General features: G+C 51.4%; 1 pseudogene; it reads right to left on the bottom strand.

Moving 5' to 3' along the window:
• Positions 1 to 1,772: 1,772 nt before the first annotated feature.
• Positions 1,773 to 13,511, bottom strand: part of LOC121318978 — a 47,975-nt pseudogene continuing 36,236 nt past the window's right edge.

Below are 13,511 nucleotides of genomic sequence, written 5' to 3'. Positions count from 1 at the left end.
CAAAACACCCCCCTATACCAACATTGTCCTCCCCAAAACACCCCCCTATACCAACAGTGTCCTCCCCAAAACACCCCCCTATACCAACAGTGTCCTCCCCAAAACACCCCCCTATACCAACATTGTCCTCCCCAAAACACCCCCCTATACCAACAGTGTCCTTCCCAAAACACCCCCCTATACCAAGATGTCCTCCCCAAAACACCCCCCTATACCAACTGTGTCCTCCCCAAAACACCCCCCTATACCAACAGTGTCCTCCCCAAAACACCCCCCTATACCAACATTGTCCTCCCCAAAACACCCCCCTATACCAACATTGTCCTCCCCAAAACACCCCCCTATACCAACATTGTCCTCCCCAAAACACCCCCCTATACCAACATTGTCCTCCCCAAAACACCCCCCTATACCAACAGTGTCCTCCCCTAAACATCCCCCCAAACACCCCCCTATACCAACAGTGTCCTCCCCTAAACATCCCCCCAAACACCCCCCTATACCAACTGTGTCCTCCCCTAAACACCCCCCTATACCAACTGTGTCCTCCCCAAAACACCCCCCTATACCAACAGTGTCCTCCCCAAAACACCCCCCTATACCAACTGTGTCCTCCCCAAAACACCCCCCTATACCAACTGTGTCCTCCCCAAAACACCCCCCTATACCAACAGTGTCCTCCCCAAAACACCCCCCTATACCAACTGTGTCCTCCCCAAAACACCCCCCTATACCAACTGCATCCTCCCCTAAACATCCCCCAAACACCCCCCCTATACCAACAGTATCCTCCCCAAAACATCACCCCAAACACACCCCTATACCAACTGTGTCCTCCCCAAAACATACCCCCAAACCCCCCCCCTATACCAACTGTGTCCTCCCCTAAATATCACCCCAAACACCCCCCTATACCAACTGTGTCCTCCCTTAAACACCCCCCTATACCAACTGTGTCCTCCCTTAAACACCCCCCTATACCAACTGTGTCCTCCCCTAAACATCCCCCCATACCAACTGTGACCTCCCCCAAACATCCCCCAAAAATCCCTAGCCCAAGCTGAGTCCTGCACATCGAGGTTCAGAGATACAAAGTAAGGCTTGGACCCTAACCCTAACCCCACAGCAAAGTCCTGCACATCGAGGCTCAGCGATACAGAGTAAGGCTTGGACCCTAACCCTAACCCCAGAGCAAAGTCCTGCACATCGAGGCTCAGCGATACAGAGTAAGGCTTGGACCCTAACCCTAACCCCAGAGCAAAGTCCTGCACATCGAGGCTCAGCGATACAGAGTAAGGCTTGGACCCTAACCCTAACCCCAGAGCAAAGTCCTGCACATCGAGGCTCAGCGATACAGAGTAAGGCTTGGACCCTAACCCTAACCCCAGAGCAAAGTCCTGCACATCGAGGCTCAGCGATACAGAGTAAGGCTTGGACCCTAACCCTAACCCCAGAGCAAAGTCCTGCACATCGAGGCTCAGCGATACAGAGTAAGGCTTGGACCCTAACCCTAACCCCAGAGCAAAGTCCTGCACATCGAGGCTCAACGATACAGAGTAAGGCTTGGACCCTAACCCTAACCCCAGAGCAAAGTCCTGCACATCGAGGCTCAGCGATACAGAGTAAGGCTTGGACTCCCTTCCCCTCCCTTCAAAGGCTACAGGCAAAGTCCGGCACATCGGGCTGAGACTCATCCCAGTGTCTCTGAAATACAGAGTAATTGGACCAACGTAACCCCAGAAAACCTTAGAAACAGAGTAAGGCTTGGAACCCAGAACTCTTAGAAAAGATTACAGTCCATGTAAAAAAAAAAAATCAAAAAAAAATCTTAATTCACCTGCTATTCTAGAAATTTGCTGAAAACTTTACAATGATTTGTGTTTCCCAGAGATTCAAGATGGAGTTTACAGGGGCCCCTGCCCCTCCTGGACATGGCTCAATGACTCCCCCTCCCCACCCCCCCTTCCTCTCAGACACACGGGGGGGAGACATTGTGAGAAATTTGAACCGCGTGCAGTTAGTCTGGAACATCCTTACTGAAAAACTGAAATCATGAGAATGGAGATCTCTCTCCCTACAGATGACTCAGGGTGCAGAGCAAGGCGAGGGAACGCAGCCAAACACAAGGTCTGCGGAGGACTTTCATGCAACACACGCTTCAGTGTATAAGACATGTTCCAACGTGTTCACGTTGAATTCCAATGATTTTATTATATTTTGAAGTGTGTCGCTTCAGCCGTTCCCGGGGGCGTCCTCCTGGGCGCAGCGAGCGCTCTACTGGGAAGTGGATTGGCTGAGACGGCCTGTGAGGTTTAGAATCTCTAAAGGGTTCAGCTCTGCAGCATTAAAGGAAAGAAAACTTTCTGGATATACTACTATAAAAAATAAACACATACTGAAACCTACACCCGGATAAATTTTGGCACAAGAGGCAGTTTAGAAAAGGGGCGTGGCCACACAGAGACGGGGGCGTGTCCCTGTAAACCCCTCCTCTTGCCTGAGACAGAGACGCTCCCTGCAGGTAATTAAGGGACCTACAGCCAGTAGGATTAAGGCAAACAGTTATTATTCATAACCCAGTAAACTATAAGAATAAAAGAGGTCTCTGCTCCCGCTCCCGTCAGTGCAGTCCGGTCCAGTCAGGGCCCACTGGGCACGAAGCGTCTCATGAAGGTTTGGACCACCGGCACTGACAGCAGAACTTGACCCACGCCAGAGCCAGCCCGGTAACATGCGTATCCCAGAATCCCCAGAACCGAGCCCTTCAGAACCGTCTTCAACACAGTGCCGGAGAGGGAGGGGGGAGAAACACTGAGATAAACAGAGACAGAGAGGAATTAGAACGGAGAGAAGGGAGCCACACTGAGATACAGGGAGCCACACTGAGATACACAGAGAGAGAGGAGGGAGACACACTGAGATACACAGACAGAGAGAGAGAGAGGGAGCCACACTGAGATACACAGACAGAGAGAGGAGGAGGGAGCCACACTGAGATACACAGAGAGAGAGGAGGGAGCCACACTGAGATACACAGACAGAGAGGAGGGAGACACACTGAGATACACAGACAGAGAGAGAGAGGAGGGAGACACACTGAGATACACAGAGAGAGAGAGAGAGAGAGAGAGAGAGAGAGAGAGAGAGACACAGAGACAGAGAGAGAGGAGGGAGACACACTGAGATACAGAGAGAGAGAGAGAGGAGGGAGCCACACTGAGATACACAGAGAGAGAGGAGGGAGCCACACTGAGATACACAGAGAGAGAGGAGGGAGCCACACTAGATACACAGAGACAGAGAGCGAGAGAGAGAGAGAGACACCGAGATACACAGAGACAGAAAGAGAGAGGAGGGAGACACACTGAGATACACAGAGAGAGAGGAGGGAGCCACACTGAGATACACAGACAGAGAGAGGAGGGAGACACACTGAGATACACAGAGACAGAGAGAGGAGGGAGACACACTGAGATACACAGAAAGAGGAGGGAGACAAACTGAGATACAGAGAGGACTGAACAAACACTGAGACACACACACACTGAGTAAGAGACACAGAGAGAGAGACAGACACAGACAGACAGACACACACACACACACGAGAGACACACACAGTGCTGAATTTGTTATGAATGAATGTGCTGTTCTCATTATTGATAACAGAGCAGCCTCACCTCATGATCTCCTGGATGTTGAGTGGTGTATCCCAGTTTCTCTCAATCCCGGGAACGTGACCCATCCCGACCACGCCCACCACCACTGCCGGGACCTCTGGGGAGAAAGAGAGACAAGGGGGGGTCAGTGAACACCCCCTGAACCTGACCTGACACACACACACACACACACACACACACACACACACACTGAGACACACAATCACACACACACATATACAGAGATACAAACAAACACACAGGGAGAGGCAGGTACACACACACACACAGAGACACACCGAGACACACACAAACACTCACTCTCTTGCAGTGCAGGGAGCTCCACTCTCTGGGCTGCCTGTTTCAGCATGTAGGTGAGGTAGATGTCTCTCTCGGCCACGATGGTGCGGTGCAGGTCAGGGAACTCCCCGATCATCTCTGACATGGTCTGCTCCAGCAGGTCCTTCTGCTTACACTTCTCAACATCCTCCTTACTGAGGGAGACACAGAGAGAGGGTCACAATTCCATCTCCGAGGAGAGACCGGGCTGTCCTCACCTCACGCTCCTGGCTTTGCAATACCTTCTCTGAGCTATCTGAGCTAGAACAGCAAACCAGCATGCAGATGGGAAGACGTGATTTCCAGGCTTTCTTTGGGTTGTGTGTGGAAATGGAGAGGTGTGTCATGATCTCATCACTGTAAAAGCAGGGATTAAGAGGCAGGCGGCACTGCCTGTCCGCACAGGGCTTCAAACCTGCCACAGTTTGTCTGTCTGTAGAGGCGTGTGTGTCTGTGTCTGTCTCTCACCTGATGGGGTCAGAGAGGAAGCACAGCCCCCAGGCCAGCTTCATTTTCTGCCAGAGAGACAGCGCTGCGATGGCTCTCTTGAAGGTGACGGGAATGGGCCGGTCCCCCAGGTGGAACTTACAGAAGGGCACTTTGCCAGCCTGCCAGGCAGAAATGAACAGCACTCACAGAGAGCTAATTACAAGGACCCCCTCCCTCCTCTCACCCTCTTCCTCCTCTTTCCCCTCCCCTCTCCACCCAACCACTTCCCCCTCCACTCTCCCTCCTCTCACCCTCTCCCCCACACCCTCTCCTCCCCTCTCCCTCCTCCCTCACCACACCCTCCCGGCTCCCCTCTACCTCCCCACACCCTCCCCTCTCACTCCTGCCTCCCCACACGCTCCCCTCTACCCTCTCCCCCAGCCCCCTCACACTCTCCCCTCTACCCTCTCCCCCAGCCCCCTCACCTCTCTGAAGGCCTCCCTGAACTCTCCCCCTGGCGCCATGCCCAGCTGCTCTGTGATGTGAGCCGACACCTTGAGAAGCAGGATCTGCATCAGCCCCGACATTACTCCATTCTGAGACAGAGAGAGATAGAGAGAAGATAAGAGACAGCGAGGGGGAGAGGGGAGATGAGAGACAGAGAGGTGGAGAGGGGAGATGAGAGACAGAGAGGTGGAGAGGGGAGATGAGAGACAGAGAGGGGGAGAGGGGAGATGAGAGACAGAGAGGGGGAGAGGGGAGATGAGAGACAGAGAGGGGGAGAGGGGAGATGAGAGACAGAGAGGTGGAGAGGGGAGATGAGAGACAGAGAGGTGGAGAGGGGAGATGAGAGACAGAGAGGGGGAGAGGGGAGATGAGAGACAGAGAGGGGGAGAGGGGAGATGAGAGACAGAGAGGGGGAGAGGGGAGATGAGAGACAGAGAGGGGGAGAGGGGAGATGAGAGACAGAGAGGGGGAGAGGGGAGATGGGAGACAGAGAGGTGGAGAGGGGAGATGAGAGACAGAGAGATGAGAGACAGAGAGGGGGAGAGGGGAGATGAGAGACATAGAGGGGGAGAGGGGAGATGAGAGACAGAGAGGGGGAGAGGGGAGATGAGAGACAGAGAGGGGGAGAGGGGAGATGAGAGACAGAGAGGTGGAGAGGGGAGATGAGAGACAGAGAGGGGGAGAGGGGAGATGAGAGACAGAGAGGGGGAGATGAGAGACAGAGAGGGGGAGAGGGGAGATGAGAGACAGAGAGGGGGAGAGGGGGAGATGAGAGACAGAGAGGGGGAGAGGGGAGATGAGAGACAGAGAGGAGACAGAGAGGGGAGATGAGAGACAGAGAGGGGGAGAGGGGAGATGAGAGACAGAGAGGGGGAGAGGGGAGATGAGAGACAGAGAGGGGGAGATGAGAGACAGAGAGAGGGAGAGGGGAGATGAGAGACAGAGAGGGGGAGAGGGGAGATGAGAGACAGAGAGGGGGAGAGATGACACAGTGATGTGATATTACACACAGTGCAGTGATATTACACACAGTGCAGTGATATTACAGAGCAGTGATATTACACACAGCGCACTGATATTACACACAGCGCAGTGATATTACAGTGATATTACACACAGTGCATGATATTACACACAGTGCAGTGATATTACACACAGCGCAGTGATATTACAGTGCAGTGATATTACACACAGTGCAGTGATATTACAGTGCAGTGATATTACACACAGCGCACTGATATTACACACAGCGCAGTGATATTACACACAGTGCAGTGATATTACACAGTGCAGTGATATTACACACAGTGCAGTGATATTACACACAGTGCAGTGATATTACACACAGTGCAGTGATATTACAGTGCAGTGATATTACACACAGCGCAGTGATATTACACACAGCGCAGTGATATTACACACAGTGCAGTGATATTACACACAGTGCAGTGATATTACACACAGTGCAGTGATATTACACACAGTGCAGTGATATTACACAGTGCAGTGATATTACACACAGTGCAGTGATATTACACACAGCGCAGTGATATTACACACAGCGCAGTGATATTACAGTGCAGTGATATTACACACAGTGCAGTGATATTACAGTGCAGTGATATTACACACAGTGCAGTGATATTACACACAGTGCAGTGATATTACACACAGTGCAGTGATATTACACACAGCGCAGTGATATTACACACAGCGCAGTGATATTACACACAGTGCAGTGATATTACACACAGTGCAGTGATATTACACACAGTGCAGTGATATTACACACAGTGCAGTGATATTACACACAGCGCAGTGATATTACACACAGTGCAGTGATATTACACACAGTGCAGTGATATTACACACAGCGCAGTGATATTACACACAGTGCAGTGATATTACACACAGTGCAGTGATATTACACACAGTGCAGTGATATTACACAGTGATATTACAGCGCAGTGATATTACACACAGTGCAGTGATATTACACACAGCGCAGTGATATTACACACAGTGCAGTGATATTACACACAGTGCAGTGATATTACACACAGTGCAGTGATATTACACACAGTGCAGTGATATTACACACAGTGCAGTGATATTACACACAGTGCAGTGATATTACACACAGCAGTGATATTACACACAGTGCAGTGATATTACACACAGTGCAGTGATATTACACACAGTGCAGTGATATTACACACAGTGCAGTGATATTACACACAGTGCAGTGATATTACACACAGTGCAGTGATATTACACACAGTGCAGTGATATTACACACAGTGCTGTTTCAGCCTGTATGCTTGATGGCTTGCTGCATGTGATATTCTCACACAGGTTGAGCAAAAACTACATATCCCGGCATTCAGCAGCCTGCAACAGGAACTCACTGAGCCAAACTACATATCCCGGCATAGAGACCGCCTGCAACAGGAACACAGCTCAACCAAAACTACACATCCGGCTTCACTGCCAGGATCGTCTGTAACAGGAAGACAGTGAGCAAAAACTACATATCCCAGCATTCCCTGCACCGCCTGCAACAGGAACACACTGAGCAAAAACCACATATCCCAGCATTCCCTGCACCGCCTGCAACAGGAACACACTGAGCAAAAACTACATATCCCAGCATTCCCTGCACCGCCTGCAACAGGAACACACTGAGCAAAAACTACATATCCCAGCATTCCCTGCACCGCCTGCAACAGGAACACACTGAGCAAAAACTACATATCCCGGCATTCCCTGCACCGCCTGCAACAGGAACACACTGAGCAAAAACTACATATCCCAGCATTCCCTGCACCGCCTGCAACAGGAACACACTGAGCAAAAACTACATATCCCAGCATTCCCTGCACCGCCTGCAACAGGAACACACTGAGCAAAAACTACATATCCCAGCATTCCCTGCACCGCCTGCAACAGGAACACACTGAGCAAAAACTACATATCCCAGCATTCCCTGCACCGCCTGCAACAGGAACACACTGAGCAAAAACCACATATCCCAGCATTCCCTGCACCGCCTGCAACAGGAACACACTGAGCAAAAACCACATATCCCAGCATTCCCTGCACCGCCTGCAACAGGAACACACTGAGCAAAAACCACATATCCCAGCATTCCCTGCACCGCCTGCAACAGGAACACACTGAGCAAAAACAACATATCCCAGCATTCCCTGCACCGCCTGCAACAGGAACACACTGAGCAAAAACCACATATCCCAGCATTCCCTGCACCGCCTGCAACAGGAACACACTGAGCAAAAACCACATATCCCAGCATTCCCTGCACCGCCTGCAACAGGAACACACTGAGCAAAAACCACATATCCCAGCATTCCCTGCACCGCCTGCAACAGGAACACACTGAGCAAAAACTACATATCCCAGCATTCCCTGCACCGCCTGCAACAGGAACACACTGAGCAAAAACTACATATCCCAGCATTCCCTGCACCGCCTGCAACAGGAACACACTGAGCAAAAACTACATATCCCAGCATTCCCTGCACCGCCTGCAACAGGAACACACTGAGCAAAAACTACATATCCCAGCATTCCCTGCACCGCCTGCAACAGGAACACACTGAGCAAAAACCACATATCCCAGCATTCCCTGCACCGCCTGCAACAGGAACACACTGAGCAAAAACTACATATCCCAGCATTCCCTGCACCGCCTGCAACAGGAACACACTGAGCAAAAACTACATATCCCAGCATTCCCTGCACCGCCTGCAACAGGAACACACTGAGCAAAAACCACATATCCCAGCATTCCCTGCACCGCCTGCAACAGGAACACACTGAGCAAAAACCACATATCCCAGCATTCCCTGCACCGCCTGCAACAGGAACACACTGAGCAAAAACTACATATCCCAGCATTCCCTGCACCGCCTGCAACAGGAACACACTGAGCAAAAACTACATATCCCAGCATTCCCTGCACCGCCTGCAACAGGAACACACTGAGCAAAAACCACATATCCCAGCATTCCCTGCACCGCCTGCAACAGGAACACACTGAGCAAAAACTACATATCCCAGCATTCCCTGCACCGCCTGCAACAGGAACACACTGAGCAAAAACTACATATCCCAGCATTCCCTGCACCGCCTGCAACAGGAACACACTGAGCAAAAACTACATATCCCAGCATTCCCTGCACCGCCTGCAACAGGAACACACTGAGCAAAAACTACATATCCCAGCATTCCCTGCACCGCCTGCAACAGGAACACACTGAGCAAAAACTACATATCCCAGCATTCCCTGCACCGCCTGCAACAGGAACACACTGAGCAAAAACCACATATCCCAGCATTCCCTGCACCGCCTGCAACAGGAACACACTGAGCAAAAACTACATATCCCAGCATTCCCTGCACCGCCTGCAACAGGAACACACTGAGCAAAAACTACATATCCCAGCATTCCCTGCACCGCCTGCAACAGGAACACACTGAGCAAAAACTACATATCCCAGCATTCCCTGCACCGCCTGCAACAGGAACACACTGAGCAAAAACTACATATCCCAGCATTCCCTGCACCGCCTGCAACAGGAACACACTGAGCAAAAACTACATATCCCAGCATTCCCTGCACCGCCTGCAACAGGAACACACTGAGCAAAAACTACATATCCCAGCATTCCCTGCACCGCCTGCAACAGGAACACACTGAGCAAAAACTACATATCCCAGCATTCCCTGCACCGCCTGCAACAGGAACACACTGAGCAAAAACTACATATCCCAGCATTCCCTGCACCGCCTGCAACAGGAACACACTGAGCAAAAACTACATATCCCAGCATTCCCTGCACCGCCTGCAACAGGAACACACTGAGCAAAAACAACATATCCCAGCATTCCCTGCACCGCCTGCAACAGGAACACACTGAGCAAAAACTACATATCCCAGCATTCCCTGCACCGCCTGCAACAGGAACACACTGAGCAAAAACTACATATCCCAGCATTCCCTGCACCGCCTGCAACAGGAACACACTGAGCAAAAACCACATATCCCAGCATTCCCTGCACCGCCTGCAACAGGAACACACTGAGCAAAAACTACATATCCCAGCATTCCCTGCACCGCCTGCAACAGGAACACACTGAGCAAAAACTACATATCCCAGCATTCCCTGCACCGCCTGCAACAGGAACACACTGCGCAAAAACCACATATCCCAGCATTCCCTGCACCGCCTGCAACAGGAACACACTGAGCAAAAACTACATATCCCAGCATTCCCTGCACCGCCTGCAACAGGAACACACTGAGCAAAAACTACATATCCCAGCATTCCCTGCACCGCCTGCAACAGGAACACACTGAGCAAAAACCACATATCCCAGCATTCCCTGCACCGCCTGCAACAGGAACACACTGCGCAAAAACTACATATCCCAGCATTCCCTGCACCGCCTGCAACAGGAACACACTGAGCAAAAACCACATATCCCAGCATTCCCTGCACCGCCTGCAACAGGAACACACTGAGCAAAAACCACATATCCCAGCATTCCCTGCACCGCCTGCAACAGGAACACACTGAGCAAAAACTACATATCCCAGCATTCCCTGCACCGCCTGCAACAGGAACACACTGAGCAAAAACTACATATCCCAGCATTCCCTGCACCGCCTGCAACAGGAACACACTGAGCAAAAACTACATATCCCAGCATTCCCTGCACCGCCTGCAACAGGAACACACTGAGCAAAAACTACATATCCCAGCATTCCCTGCACCGCCTGCAACAGGAACACACTGAGCAAAAACTACATATCCCAGCATTCCCTGCACCGCCTGCAACAGGAACACACTGAGCAAAAACTACATATCCCAGCATTCCCTGCACCGCCTGCAACAGGAACACACTGAGCAAAAACTACATATCCCAGCATTCCCTGCACCGCCTGCAACAGGAACACACTGAGCAAAAACTACATATCCCAGCATTCCCTGCACCGCCTGCAACAGGAACACACTGAGCAAAAACTACATATCCCAGCATTCCCTGCACCGCCTGCAACAGGAACACACTGAGCAAAAACTACATATCCCAGCATTCCCTGCACCGCCTGCAACAGGAACACACTGAGCAAAAACCACATATCCCAGCATTCCCTGCACCGCCTGCAACAGGAACACACTGAGCAAAAACTACATATCCCAGCATTCCCTGCACCGCCTGCAACAGGAACACACTGAGCAAAAACTACATATCCCAGCATTCCCTGCACCGCCTGCAACAGGAACACACTGAGCAAAAACTACATATCCCAGCATTCCCTGCACCGCCTGCAACAGGAACACACTGAGCAAAAACTACATATCCCAGCATTCCCTGCACCGCCTGCAACAGGAACACACTGAGCAAAAACTACATATCCCAGCATTCCCTGCACCGCCTGCAACAGGAACACACTGAGCAAAAACTACATATCCCAGCATTCCCTGCACCGCCTGCAACAGGAACACACTGAGCAAAAACAACATATCCCAGCATTCCCTGCACCGCCTGCAACAGGAACACACTGAGCAAAAACAACATATCCCAGCATTCCCTGCACCGCCTGCAACAGGAACACACTGAGCAAAAACTACATATCCCAGCATTCCCTGCACCGCCTGCAACAGGAACACACTGAGCAAAAACTACATATCCCAGCATTCCCTGCACCGCCTGCAACAGGAACACACTGAGCAAAAACCACATATCCCAGCATTCCCTGCACCGCCTGCAACAGGAACACACTGAGCAAAAACCACATATCCCAGCATTCCCTGCACCGCCTGCAACAGGAACACACTGAGCAAAAACTACATATCCCAGCATTCCCTGCACCGCCTGCAACAGGAACACACTGAGCAAAAACTACATATCCCAGCATTCCCTGCACCGCCTGCAACAGGAACACACTGAGCAAAAACTACATATCCCAGCATTCCCTGCACCGCCTGCAACAGGAACACACTGAGCAAAAACTACATATCCCAGCATTCCCTGCACCGCCTGCAACAGGAACACACTGAGCAAAAACTACATATCCCAGCATTCCCTGCACCGCCTGCAACAGGAACACACTGAGCAAAAACCACATATCCCAGCATTCCCTGCACCGCCTGCAACAGGAACACACTGAGCAAAAACTACATATCCCAGCATTCCCTGCACCGCCTGCAACAGGAACACACTGAGCAAAAACAACATATCCCAGCATTCCCTGCACCGCCCGCAACAGGAACACACTGAGCAAAAACAACATATCCCAGCATTCCCTGCACCGCCTGCAACAGGAACACACTGAGCAAAAACTACATATCCCAGCATTCCCTGCACCGCCTGCAACAGGAACACACTGAGCAAAAACCACATATCCCAGCATTCCCTGCACCGCCTGCAACAGGAACACACTGAGCAAAAACATACATATCCCAGCATTCCCTGCACCGCCTGCAACAGGAACACACTGAGCAAAAACTACATATCCCAGCATTCCCTGCACCGCCTGCAACAGGAACACACTGAGCAAAAACTACATATCCCAGCATTCCCTGCACCGCCTGCAACAGGAACACACTGAGCAAAAACCACATATCCCAGCATTCCCTGCACCGCCTGCAACAGGAACACACTGAGCAAAAACTACATATCCCAGCATTCCCTGCACCGCCTGCAACAGGAACACACTGAGCAAAAACCACATATCCCAGCATTCCCTGCACCGCCTGCAACAGGAACACACTGCGCAAAAACTACATATCCCAGCATTCCCTGCATTCCCTGCACCGCCTGCAACAGGAACACACTGAGCAAAAACTACATATCCCAGCATTCCCTGCACCGCCTGCAACAGGAACACACTGAGCAAAAACTACATATCCCAGCATTCCCTGCACCGCCTGCAACAGGAACACACTGAGCAAAAACTACATATCCCAGCATTCCCTGCACCGCCTGCAACAGGAACACACTGAGCAAAAACTACATATCCCAGCATTCCCTGCACCGCCTGCAACAGGAACACACTGAGCAAAAACTACATATCCCAGCATTCCCTGCACCGCCTGCAACAGGAACACACTGAGCAAAAACTACATATCCCAGCATTCCCTGCACCGCCTGCAACAGGAACACACTGAGCAAAAACCACATATCCCAGCATTCCCTGCACCGCCTGCAACAGGAACACACTGAGCAAAAACTACATATCCCAGCATTCCCTGCACCGCCTGCAACAGGAACACACTGAGCAAAAACTACATATCCCAGCATTCCCTGCACCGCCTGCAACAGGAACACACTGAGCAAAAACTACATATCCCAGCATTCCCTGCACCGCCTGCAACAGGAACACACTGAGCAAAAACTACATATCCCAGCATTCCCTGCACCGCCTGCAACAGGAACACACTGAGCAAAAACTACATATCCCAGCATTCCCTGCACCGCCTGCAACAGGAACACACTGAGCAAAAACCACATATCCCAGCATTCCCTGCACCGCCTGCAACAGGAACACACTGA

This window comes from Polyodon spathula, chromosome 7, assembly GCF_017654505.1.
Source record: "Polyodon spathula isolate WHYD16114869_AA chromosome 7, ASM1765450v1, whole genome shotgun sequence".
Lineage (NCBI taxonomy): Eukaryota > Metazoa > Chordata > Actinopteri > Acipenseriformes > Polyodontidae > Polyodon > Polyodon spathula.
Note: the sequence above shows the minus strand (reverse complement) of the source record. Positions and strands in the feature narration are given on the sequence as shown.